This window comes from Vipera ursinii (genome assembly GCF_947247035.1).
Source record: "Vipera ursinii genome assembly, chromosome: 5".
In the NCBI taxonomy this organism is placed as follows: Eukaryota; Metazoa; Chordata; class Lepidosauria; order Squamata; family Viperidae; genus Vipera; species Vipera ursinii.
Window position 1 is genome coordinate 67,024,207 of NC_139518.1, and position 13,191 is coordinate 67,037,397.

The 13,191-nt window shown below is 38.6% G+C and overlaps 1 long non-coding RNA gene across 1 annotated transcript in view; it reads right to left on the reverse strand.

The window, feature by feature from the left end:
• The window catches only part of LOC310641564, a 74,942-nt gene that overhangs the window by 45,078 nt on the left and 16,673 nt on the right, over positions 1–13,191 (reverse strand). The window contains exon 2 of the long non-coding RNA XR_014492760.1: positions 4,374–4,426. This is a non-coding gene — a long non-coding RNA (uncharacterized lncRNA). The remainder of the gene's footprint in view (positions 1–4,373; positions 4,427–13,191) is intronic.

Below are 13,191 nucleotides of genomic sequence, written 5' to 3' on the forward strand. Positions count from 1 at the left end.
CACACTCTGCTAGAGAGATGTTCCCTGAAGATGGGCTCCAGCATGAATCTGAAAGCTCAGAAGATAAAACCTCTGCTCCCAGTGACTGACCCAGACTGGATCCTGAAAAAAAAGTCCAAATATGGAAATAGCCTCTTAGAGTATATGCTATTGCACTGAGCAGTGTGCAGAAATTTTGAGCTTCTATCTTATACTAATGGTTGGTTTGCTTTGGTTTTTGGAGGGGAGAAGGGCTTCTTTTTTTGTGCAAATGTTTAAAGGGGCAGTACAAGACTTTCAGTTGCTGATCAATCCCTGAGCCCAGATAGGTTGAGAAATTCTGCTCATTTATTGGCCAGCAAGGGCAGGTTCTAATTGGCTTTACATTCTCTGCAAAAATACTAGAAACTCGCACTTCAACTTTTTGCATAACATTTAGAGGTGGTCTCAGTCAGCAATCAAATGGATTGGACATGTTTATAGTTTTTGTAAATATCTAAAAGTTTGTGGCAATACTGAAATTTGAGTAAATAACTTCTTGATTCAGACTCTGCTTTTAAGAGGTTTTTTTTTTAAAGAACAAACTTTTGAACAACGGTTGACTCATGTTTTTGATTCTACTTTTTGGAAGTAATTTAGAATACATGCAAATTTCCATGTGTCACAGCCAGATCAATAATTTAATTGTTGTTGTATATTCTAAAACTGATGAATACATCTCGAACCGGCTGGTAAAAATCCAACAACTCTGGGTATTCAACTTTCAATAGATCTGCATATTTGATATTGCCTCCCACCAGTGTTTTTATAAGATAAATGTTTATACTTTTTTTGGGGGGGGGGAATTCCAGGTTGTTGTTGTTGTTGTTGTTTTGTCATAATTTCACCAGAGCCAAATTTTTGGTGCTAAGTTCTGCTACTACATTAGGTTTTACCACCACAACACAGCTTCCAGCTACTGAATAATAAGTTTCAAGATATTTTGGAAAGAATAAACAAAGAACAGTAATGCATTAATTTTTTAAAAAACTGTATGCAGACTAATTAAAGTGTAGACTTATACTAGCTACACATAGCTTCTCAAGCAAAAAAAAGCATAAGAAAATTAATAGCATGTTACAATTTGGGCAAATGATCTCTATGCATCTTAAAAGTCACGAGATATATATTCTATATTGCCTCTTTAGTGGTCAGGATATATATATATATGTTGTAAGATACAGGCTTTGCAATGTTACATTACCCAGCTAGAAAAATTATAGATCAAGATCTAAATTAATTTTTTTACTGCTCTTCCCATCCTGTTCACATGGGTGCATAAAGAAAATGTTTCTAGAAACATAGAAAATTGATGGCAGAAAAAGACCTTGTGGTGCATCATGTTCTGCCCTTTGAGTTTATTTGTGTGTTTTTTCTTTTTAATTTATTATTTAATTTAATTATGTATAATGTATATATGAAATTTGGGGCAATATTGTTCAAGAAAGCATAGGAGAAATATTCACAGTTTTAAGAACTAAATTTTGGCGGCTAGTAGAGTAATATTGACTACTCTGTGCTGGAGCTTTTTTTGCTCTTATTATTTGAGCTGAAAACCTGATCATTAAGCAGATCTCGCTTTTTCTACTATAAAGAAACAGAAGTTCATAAGTGGGGTTCTTTTCCTATTAGTAGCAGATTTCCTTTTATTAAACCAGCTATGGCCTCTCTTAAAAGCCTTCAAAAAAGAAAGGTCATTCTCCTGATGCTTTACTTCGCTGCACAAACATACTTATATTATTTTTCATAACAAAGTGGCTCCATTTCTGGCTGACGCCTTATCTCTTTCTATTTTTTTTTCATATGGCTTTCTTGTTATTTTCAGTAACACTGCAGGCCAGAGTTTGTTCTTTTATCTTCCTTGCTTCATCACAATATTTATTGTTGTGTCTTTACTTCACTTATCTACTATTTATTAACCTAACAAATGCCAGCCCTAGACCGAACACAAAACAAGATGTTTTCAATAATAGTTCAATATTTTGTTGTAACTTAGTTACATTGATGTACCACTGATGTACTAACTCTTCTCTCACAAGCCATTAGGTCCCCTACAGAGAGAGAGAGAGAGAGAGAGAGAGAGAGAGAGAGAGAGAGAGAGAGGGAGGGAGGGAGGGAGGGAGGGAGGGAGGGAGAGGGAGGGAGGGAGGGAGGGAGGGAGAGAGAGAGAGAGAGAGAGAGAGAGAGAGAGAGAGAGAGAGAGAGAGAGAGAGAGAAACCTGTAAATAGCATTTTTCACATTGTTGTGCAAAGCTAAGGATATGTCCTCAACTTTGTCATCTTGATCTTCCCTACAACCTCTTTAACCTGGGTTGTTACCTTCCACACAGATGTCCTTTCACTCTTCAGGATGCTTTACAAGTATTGCCTTTCTGATGAGAAGAGTACATTTTCAATATTTCGCTGTTACTCACTTATAGTCACCATCAGATATTTCTTTCTTGGATGGAAAAAGAAGTTTAATACTTCTAAGGCCATGAAAGAATTCATTGTCAATTTGCTTCCTTTTGAATGAAATCACTTCATGATAAATTTATCTATATACTATTAAACAGCTCATGTCTGTTTATAACCATCAGCTGGGCAAAACAATGTACCATAAGACAACAATTTTTTAATTAACATACTTCAAATTGGCTAACTTAGAGAATGCATCCAAAAATCCGTGACTCTCATGGTACTTAAATTTGACATACTTATGGACAATTCAATGCTGCAGTGCTACTACACTGCCATGGTCAGATGTGGTCACATGATTGTCATTTTTAATGTTCTCTGACAACTTCCCACAAGTGTAAACTTAATCATGATCGCCCGCATTCCCTGCTAGTTTCCCTAAAACAAAAACTTTGCATGCAGGGAGAAATGGCAATGGAAAAACCACCAAGGAAGACTGTAAGTTGCTTGGGTAAGTCTTCCCTTCCCTAGCCTCTCTGCACTCACAACCCAGCAGAACTTGTGCACGGTGGAAGGAAGGAAGGAAGGAAGGAAGGAAGGAAGGAAGGAAGGAAGGAAGGTTTCTCCAGTAAGAAAATATCTCTGAAATAAACAACTGTTCACCAGTTGTCTAATTCTATTCTACAAAGATACACTACCAGATTTTGTACAGTGGTGCATGGTATTTATGTAATTAAATGTAGCTTTTAGCAAATCAGACTGAATGAAATTTAAGTTTAAAAACATAACAACTTTTAGTCCAGAACTGAGGGTAGGAAAAAGTGCTAAGTAGTCATTTCTTGTCTGTATTATTGCTCACAGGAAAAGAAAAGATAAGAAAATGAAGGTTCATCAAATAAAACAATAAAATATATAGCAAGACTAATAGCCATAAGTGTATTTATTCCAAGACCAGCAGTTGTGGAAATGATCAGTTTGTATAATCTACTATTAAAACTATAACCTGTTAACAATAAAATGCAGAGAAGTAAGAATTATTTTCATTAGCATATCCTATGAAAAGATTGTTATAGTGGCCAGAATGATATAGCAGAAATGTTATATTCTATTATGCTTTTATCACACATAAAGGTAAAATGGATTTTACCCCTAACATTGTATTATCAATAGTATTAACCTGATATAGAAGTAATACAATTTTCACTACAACCATAATGGGACAGGATGACCTTGATTCAGACATATTAAACTTAGTAATGTGACAACCGTGATGTCATTTATGTTATTGCAACCAAATTCTTCCACAATTTCTGGTCTTTATTTATGTATTCATCAAATTTAGACAGCACCCAACTCTGTAAAGACTGGCATACAACATTAACAACAGAAGGAACAAGACAATAAAAAAAGAACCATATGTGATCAGAAAAGGATATAAAATATAAAATTCTTAAAAAGGCTTGCCACCCACACAAAAAAAGGTCTGGAAAAAAAAGGCAGGTTTTCAAATACTTTTTAAACATAATGTCTGAAGACGATACTGTTTGGGAAGGCAGGGTTTTGATAGCGACCTAGGTCCCATCAGATAAGACTGTTTATCCGATTTGGAGCATGCCCACCCTACTTGATTATGGGCAGAAATTATCAGGCATTCTCTCAGATAGCCAGATTTTCTGCCATGTAGGACTGTATAGGTTGTAAGTAGCACCCTAAATTGCATTCAGAAGCTAACTGGCAAGAATTGCATTTCCTGAAGCAATGTTGGTACATGGGATATTGTGGTATGCTGTTTAATATGTGTACAGCTGCATTTTGGAAAAGCTGCAGCATCTGAGTGATCTTCAAGATCATCTCCATTGTGAACACATTGCAGTAATCAACATGCCAGCTGAGGAATTCTGGGAGTTGAAGCCCACTCATCTTAAAGTTCACCGATCCACAATATTCTCTCTATTTACATTGTTTGAGGGCAGGAGGGTGGGAGAGGAATAAGCCCAATTCATTTTCAGTCCTGTGGAATAGTGAACAGAACCACAAAGATTGCTTCAGAAGTTACAGGGGTTAGGAAATACTAAGAGGTAAAGTCATAATTTTTGCTTTGGCAGGTAGAAATTATGAAATACATAAGGAAACATCAAGAGGTAACTTGAAAATTATAATTTAACTCTTTTTTTTCTGCCATTCACTCTAATCTCCTATTGGCATTATGCATAAAGGCTGTAGCAGCATGTTATACCCCACAGTTTTGCTGAAATCAATAAAGATCAAGCTTATGTAGTATTATGTCAATAAAACCTCTGAACTGTGTCAAATAGTCCATATTTAGCAAAGTAATTACTGTTGCCTTTTCTTGTTTTTGTGAGATCTGGGGGAAAAAGCCAAACAATAAACACTAAAAGTGAAGATAGCTGTGATAAATTGATTTATAAATAGAAAGCTCTGGAAATATATAAGGAAAGAACAAATATGCCATTGTTGGCTCATAGTCAAAAAGGCACTATTTTCTATTGTATATTAGTAATTAAGCATAGAATTTGGTCTTGTAAAAAACTTTTCTCAGAGCAGATGTTTCAGTAGTTAATAGATTGGGGGTGATGATGTTTAAATCATATTAGAAGTACCCAGTGCTTTTTTTTTGTAAAAGAAAAAGGTGCCGGAACTCACACATGCCATACAACCCGCCTTGCCTACCCTACAAGGTTCCATCCAAAAAAGGTGCCGGAACTCTGTTCTGAGCGTTCTATGAGAAAAAAAGCCCTGGAACATTAACACCCAGCATTGATGTTTTTCATTCAGAATATTTCAGTTTAATTTTTTCCTGGGGGAACATAGATTTATTCTATGTTCACAACCTTTGCAGTAATATTGCCTAAATTTTACAAAAAATGACCGCTGCGTTTAAAAAAAAAAGGCAACAAAGCAAAAATGAGCAGAGTTTATTGGCAGTTCTTTAATCAGATGCCTGGCCAAAGAGGGGAGCAAAATATTTGTGGTATCAAAACATTTTATGTAGAAATATGTGCCACCATATCTTCATATCATTTAAATCTTGGTCACACTGGATTAATGCTGTTCAACGGTGAGTGATATGCAGATAGCACAGCATTTTGCATTCACTGCACATCCTGGCTATTGACTGAACTCAATGATAATTTTTTTGTAACAGAAAAGACTGGATCACACTTAAAATTGATTGTTTAGAAAACAAAACCAGACCAGAGATTAATTCCCCAATACTTCCCCCCAATTATTGGTTTCATTTAAATTCATAGTGCAAAGCTGCTAGAAAAAAAAATCCTAGCTCAAAATTTAAGCTGAAAAGTATTCCATGAGGCTCTTTTCGGCAGACACTGACTTTGTTTAAGAGTTAAGGCAATTCTTTAATATGATTGGTGCATCTAAATTAACATAATGGGTTGCATCACATGGTTTTACTGAGACCAAGATCATAAACTAGGATGTGCTGGCTTTGAAATCATACAAAATGCAAGTTTGTTGATTACAGTTTCGTGGCTGAACTTCTCATCAGTATTACTCCAGACAGGATAAGATTATGTAAGAGCTTTCCACACCTTTTTAACTTAAACATTAAAGCCCTTGCATGTTCAGGTGAAGAAAATGACCTTAAAATACTGTAGTACATGGGTGTCAAACTCGCCACGTCACGTGACGTGTCACAATGTATCATGACTCTTTTTGCATTGCCAGCAAGGGGGTGGGCGTGGCTTTGGTATGATGAAACCGGCCCGTGGGCCGGCAGTTTGACACCCCTGCTGTAGTAGTAGTTAGGAAAGAAGATAAAATTTCAATGGAAAAAAAACATTTACTATTTATTTAATGAGATAAGGGATGCGGTGGCTCAGTGGGTTAGGACGCTGAGCTTGTCGATCAGAAGGTCGGCAGTTTGGCGGGTCGAATCCCGAGTGCCGCGTAACAGAGTGAGCGCCTGTTACTCGTCCCAGCTTCTGCCAACCTAGCAGTTCGAAAGCACGTAAAAATGGAAGTAGAAAAATAGGGACCACTACGGTGGGAAGGTAACAGCGTTCCGTGCGCCTTTGGCGTCTAGTCATGCCAGCCACATGACCACGGAGACGTCTTCGGACAAGCGCTGGCTCTTTGCCTTTGAAACGGAGATGAGCACCGGCCCCTAGAGTCGGAAATGACTAGCACACGTGTGCGGGGGAACCTTTACCTTTTTAATGAGAAGATATACAGTAGCTGTATGTGTGATTGAGAGAGAAAAAGGAAAGGAAATTCTGCACTTGCTTCATGGAAGTAATTTTATTTTTCCCTACATGCAGTAAGGAAATTCTAAAACTAACTGAGTGGAGAATTAACCACTCTCAAACTGCAATTCTGGATTGTAATTTGTGACCTGCATACAAACACATATATAAGAATAACCAATAATAGCTTACTTATACTTCCTTCATATCAAATATGAAACGTTGTTTGAGTCTAAACTTCTCTTCCCCAGAATATTTTTAAAAAACCTTGTAAGACGTAGTATTAATTTAATTTAATTTAATTTATTAATATTTCTATACCGCCCTTCTCCCGGAGGACTCAGGGCGGTGTACAGGGCAAGAATAAAACACAGAAATTTACAAAAATTAAAAGATAATTAAATACATGCCCGATTAAAATACAATTGATACATAGTAAAAACCCCAATTAAAAATGATAAAAAACCCCACCAATCCCCCCTCAGGCCAGGCCGGCTTGCTCGAACAAGTATGTTTTCAGATCGCGGCGAAAGGAGCGCAGATCGGGCGCCATCCGGAGCTCAACCGGTAACTGGTTCCATAGCTCCGGGGCGCCCACAGAGAAGGATCTCCCCCTGGGGGCCACCAGACGGCATTCTCTGACCGGTGGCACCCTGAGGAGGCCCTCTCTGTGGGAACGCACAGGGCGCAGGGAGCTTGATGCCGGCAGCAGATGTTCCCTGAGGTACTCCGGCCCCATGCCATGGAGGGCTTTGAACACCATTACTAGCACCTTGAATCTCACCCGGAAGACAACTGGCAACCAATGCAGCTCACGGAGCAGAGGTGTCACATGGGAGTATCGGGAGACTCCCAACACAACTCTCGCGGCTGCATTCTGTACCAGCTGGAGCCTCCGGGTGGTCCTCAAGGGAAGCCCCATGTAGAGAGCGTTGCAGTAGTCTAGACGAGAGGTCACGAGCGCGTGAGTGACCGTGCATAAATCATCCCGGCTTAGATAGGGCCGCAACTGGCGCACCAGGCGAACCTGGGCGAAAGCCCCCCTAGTCACAGCCACCATGTGATCTTCCAAGGTGAGCCGCGAATCTAGGAGGACTCCCAAGTTGCGAGCCCTATCTACAGGGGGTAATAATAATTAAGGAATAAGTGTTCCATTTTCTTCCTCTGACATAGTATAGATCAGTGCAAACTAGCCAGTATATTTATATTGGCAAACAAAAGCATTTGCAGAAGACCTTTAAACAATAATTGTAAAAGCCTGATATCCAGCAGACTATATTTTGGGCTTTAATACCCTCAAAGTAGATGTGCCTCCATAGAAGTGAACAGCTTACAACCACTCATTTTAGACTTCATTTCTTCCGCGTCTATGTTTAATGCCATGACAAATAAGTAGTTTCTTTTTATTTGCAGGATAATATTAAAAAATACCACCAAAAAAGATGTTGAGACTCTAGAAAGTGTGCAGGGAAGAGCAAAGGTGATCAGGGAACTGGATGCTAAAACATAAGGTTGCTGGAATTGGGTATGTCTAGCTTAATAAAAAGGACTAGGGGTGACATGATAGCAGTGTTCCAATATCTCAGGGGCTGCCACAAAGAAGAGGGAGTCAAGCGATTCTCCAAAGCTCCTGAAGGCAGGACAAGAAGCACCGGATGGAAACTAGTCAAGGAGAGAAGCAACCTAGAACTAAGGAGAAACTTCCTGACAGAACAATTAACCCGTGAAACAACCTGCCTACAGAAGCTGTGAATGCTCCAACACTGGAGGTTTTTAAGAAGAGACTGGACAGCCATTTGCCTGAAATGGTATAGGGTTTCCTGCCTGAGCAGGGGGTTGGACTAGATGACCTCCAAAGTCTCTTCCAACTTATTCTATTCTATTCTATTCTATTCTATTCTATTCTATTCTATTCTATTCTATTCTATTCTATTCTATTCTATTCTATTCTCTCTCTTTACTAGGCTGTGAACATAAGCACAATTGGCACAGAATAGTGAGGTTGGACTTCTTCACCACCCTTACTCCAAAAAAAGGACATAAAAAACATATCAAACATGAAACATCTTTTTCCTGTCTTGAGAGGGAGTACACTGGTTTATCCCATCCTTGGAATAACAGAGAGCTGATTTGAGGAAGTGTTGGCAAGAGTGTTCTCTGTGTTCTGATTGCTTTCCTTTTTTTCACATGGATTATTGTATCGTGTTGTGTCTCTTTCCAAATTATTTTCAGCATAGCCCATACAGGGGCAGGGATCAGTTCCATATTTATATATTTGCTTATTAGACTAATAGCAATGCTGCTAGCTATGCCACACAAACAGATATTAAATAGAGATCTTTAAATTTAAATTAAGGCTAGAATTTTCTTTTTTTTTATTGAAAAGTTTTAACATACAATTTTTCCTTTAAAAATCCCCCCTCCCCCTCCCTCCCCCGTACCTCTCCCCCCTCCCCCCCGACTTCCCAGAGCTAAATACAAGGTATATATAAAAAAAACAATCATAAACAACCATATACTAACAACCATAAACTCTAAAATCCATCACTCTCTAGCTTATATAGAATAAAACAAACCTTAGTGATATTAAATATATATAGAAAAACTAAAATAAAAAAAAGAAAGAAGACTTATTCAAATGCTACATAAAACTTCTTAACCCTATACTTATTCTGGATAAACTCAATCCATTTTCTCCATTCCATAATATAGCGTTCTTGCGAGTGATCTTTCAAATAGGCCGAAATCTTCGCCATCTCAGCCAGGTCGGAAACCTTTAAAGTCCACTCTTCTATGGTCGGCAGTTCCTCTTTCTTCCAGTACTGACCTATCAAAAGTCTTGCTGCCGTAATTAAATTCAACATCAACTTAGTGTCCACAACTGTAGCATCTGTAATTATTCCCAACAAAAAAAGTTGCGGACAAAACTTTATCCTCTGTTTAAAAATCTTCTGCATGTTCCACCAGACTTTTATCCAAAAGGCCTTAACCTTTTTACAAGTCCACCATATGTGAAAATATGTTGCGTCTTCATCACCGCACCTCCAACATTTAGGCTGATAATTCGGATACATACTTGCAAGCTTTTTAGGATCTAAATGCCATCTATAAAACATTTTGTAAAAATTCTCTCTTAGATTTTGAGCTTGTGTAAATTTTACATTCCTCACCCAAATCTTTTCCCACGTGTCCATTGTAATAACTTCCTGGATGTTTTGGGCCCATTTTATCATACAATCCTTAACAAGTTCTGTTTCTGAATCAATCTCTATCAACGCAAGATATATCCGTTTAATATGTGCTGGTCCCTGATTTCTGATTTGCTTTATCAAATAAAACCATTTTTCTGGTCTTCTTTCCACCTGGCCCGTAACTGAGTATATTGAAACCAATTTTGAACAACCTTCTCTTCTCGCAAGAGGCTATATGATTTCAAACACCAAACATTTCTTTCCAAGCTTAGGATCTCCTTGTACGTAGTCACATCATATTTGAAACCAGCATGTATATTTTCTATTGCGTGTTTTGGAATTGCCCACAGTGGTATCTTACAATCTAGCTTATGTCTATACTTCTTCCAAACTCTCAACAATGCCTGTCTTAAAATATGCACTCTAAACACATTGTCTACCTTCTTGTCATACAGCAAATATGCATGCCAGCCAAACAACAAATCGTGGCCCTCAAGATTTAATAATCTCTCTTGTGTCAAATTAATCCAATCACTTATTCCTACTAATGCAGCAGCTTCATAATATAGTTTAAGATTAGGCATTTTAAGACCACCTCTCGCGCAAGTATCCTGTATAATCTTAAGTTTAACTCGTGGCCTTTTCCCTGCCCAAACAAATTTATTGATACCTCGCTGCCATTCCTCCAAATTAGAATCTTTCTTAAGAATCGGTATCATTTGAAATAAAAATAAAAATTTAGGCAGGACATTCATTTTCACTGCTGCGATCCGTCCCAACAAAGACAATTGCAATTTTTCCCAACTCTCCAATTCTTTTTGAATTTTCCCCCATAATTTTTCATAATTATTTTTATATAACTTTGTATTAGAGGGCGACAAAAGCACCCCCAAATATTTAACCCTTTTAACAATCTCAAATCCAGTTAATCCTTCTAAGAGAGCCTTTTGCGAAACTGTCATATTTTTGGCCAGAATTTTGGTTTTCTGTATATTAACTTTAAATCCAGAAACCTTCCCGTATTGTGTTATTATCTCCATCAGGTCCACAACAGAGTTCTCTGGCTGGGTCACTGTAACAACCAGATCATCTGCAAATGCTCTCAATCTATAATCCTGATCTCTAATTTGTATCCCCTTAATTTTTTCCGAATTCCGTATTTTAACCAATAATATCTCTAATGTTAACACAAATAACAAGGGCGATAACGGACACCCTTGCCTTGTGCCCTTCTCAATATTACATGCTTCTGTCAGACTATTATTAACTATAATTCGGGCAGTTTGTTTTTGATATAATGCCCTAATCGGTTGTAGAAAATTTTCCCCAAAATCCATTTTATCTAAAACTTTCATCAAAAATTGCCAATTCAATTGATCAAAAGCTTTTTCAGCATCTAGAAAAATTAGCGCCGCAGGGATCTGGTTGTTCCTTTCCAAAAACTCTAACACATCAACTATATGCCTCACATTATTTTTCATTTGCCTACCACTAATAAACCCCGTTTGGTCCCCATGAATCACCTGTTGCAGAACCCTCATCAGTCTATTAGCCAAAACCTTAGCAAATATCTTGTAATCTGTATTTAAAAGCGATATCGGTCTATAATTTTTAACTTGAGTAGCATCTTGGTCTTCCTTTGGAATCAAAGAAATAAAAGCTGTTCTCCAAGACGGTGGCACCTTTCCCCCCCCCCTCTGGATTGTCTGGAACAGTTCCTTTAACGGTTTCATCATCTCTAATTGTAAATTTTTGTAGTAAGCCACAGACAAACCATCCGTACCTGGTGCTTTATCCACCTTCAATTCCTTAATTGCTGCTCCTCTGTCTGTCCATCTTCAGCCTCTTGATGTTCTCCTTCTCCAGATCCCTTTGTAGCTTCCAGAAGTGTTAATGGGGTTGCTTTTAAAACATTGTTATAAAAATCATGCGCTTGCATCACAGTAACCAGACGGTACCTTTTACCTTCATGCATCACCATCAACCCAGCTGGGATCTCCCATCTGAACCTTATATCTCGTTGCTTGAGCTCTTGCACAAGAAATGTAAAATCCTTCCTTCTCCTTAAAATCTTTGGAGGAATTTCTTTTAGAACCAGAACTTCTTGATCAGCAATCACAACTTTAGTATCATAGGCAGCTTGTATAACTTCATCTCTAATTTCCCTTTTTGCAAAATAAACCACCACATCTCTAGGCAGCTTTCTCTGTCTAGCAATCCATGAATTCACACGAAACACTTTGTCCATGCCTTCTTTTATTTCAGATGCTGGCTGATTCAATACCACTTCGAGAGCCTCAGAAACCAGCTGCTTTAGATCTTCCTTAATATTCTCTTTTAAACCTCTGATTCTAACAGCAAACTGCATCTGGTAATATTGAGCAAGACTCAATTCTCTATCCATTTTGTCTCTTAAATCTTCATTCTCCAATACTTTTGCTTCTAATATAGCATTCTTTTGAGTCAAATCTTCCACTTTTTCATCCAAATCTTCCACACATTCAGCCACTTTATGCACTGAAGACAAAATGTCTACCTTCATCACACTGAACTTCTGTTCCATCCTCTCTTCCATTCTCTCCTCCAATTTCTCCAATTTCTCCTCCATCTGTGCAAATTTATCACCCATTGATTCCAGAATTACCTGGGTATGTTTTTCAAGAGCATCTTGTAAATCCTTCGGTGTCAATACATCAGGAGGATGCAACGCCTGCAATGATGATTGTTGCACCGGAGAAGTTCCAGCACTCCAAAGAGTTTTAGGGGGAGGTTTAGCCGCCATCTTTTACTTACAATTGTGACGCACTTTCACTTTAAGTTTAAAAAGTCCATCAAGCTCGAGAGTAAAATAAAATAATCCTCTTCACCTTTTCCTCTTGTACCGCTCTGCCTGCTCTTTTTATTCCATAGTCCTTCCTTCAGGCAGGGGTGGTCGCAGACGCCTGGCTCTGCTCCAAGAAATCCGGAGCAGAGACGCTGACCAGCTGGGAGCGACCCAGGCTACGGGGGAGTTCGATCCTTCAGCCGCCCAAGCTACAAGCTCAGGCGGCCCTGGAGAACTCGACCCCTACCTGGGGCCTCACCCCCTCCTCTTCTCCCGAGGAGGGGGCTTCAAATTCACCCAAACAGCTGATCGGTGCTGTTTCGGGCGAAAATTTCTCAGCTGAGCCGCGGGCAGCCCGGGAAGGCTGTCTCCGGCGCCGCGCAGCCACCGGAAGTCCAAGGCTAGAATTTTCTAAGGTGCAGAAGTAAAAGCAACATCTGATGGGTTATGAATGAGATTTAGGGCTGGAGAAGAGCTGTACTTCTAGCACAGTGCTTTTCAAACTTAGCAACTTTAACATGTGTAGACTTCATAT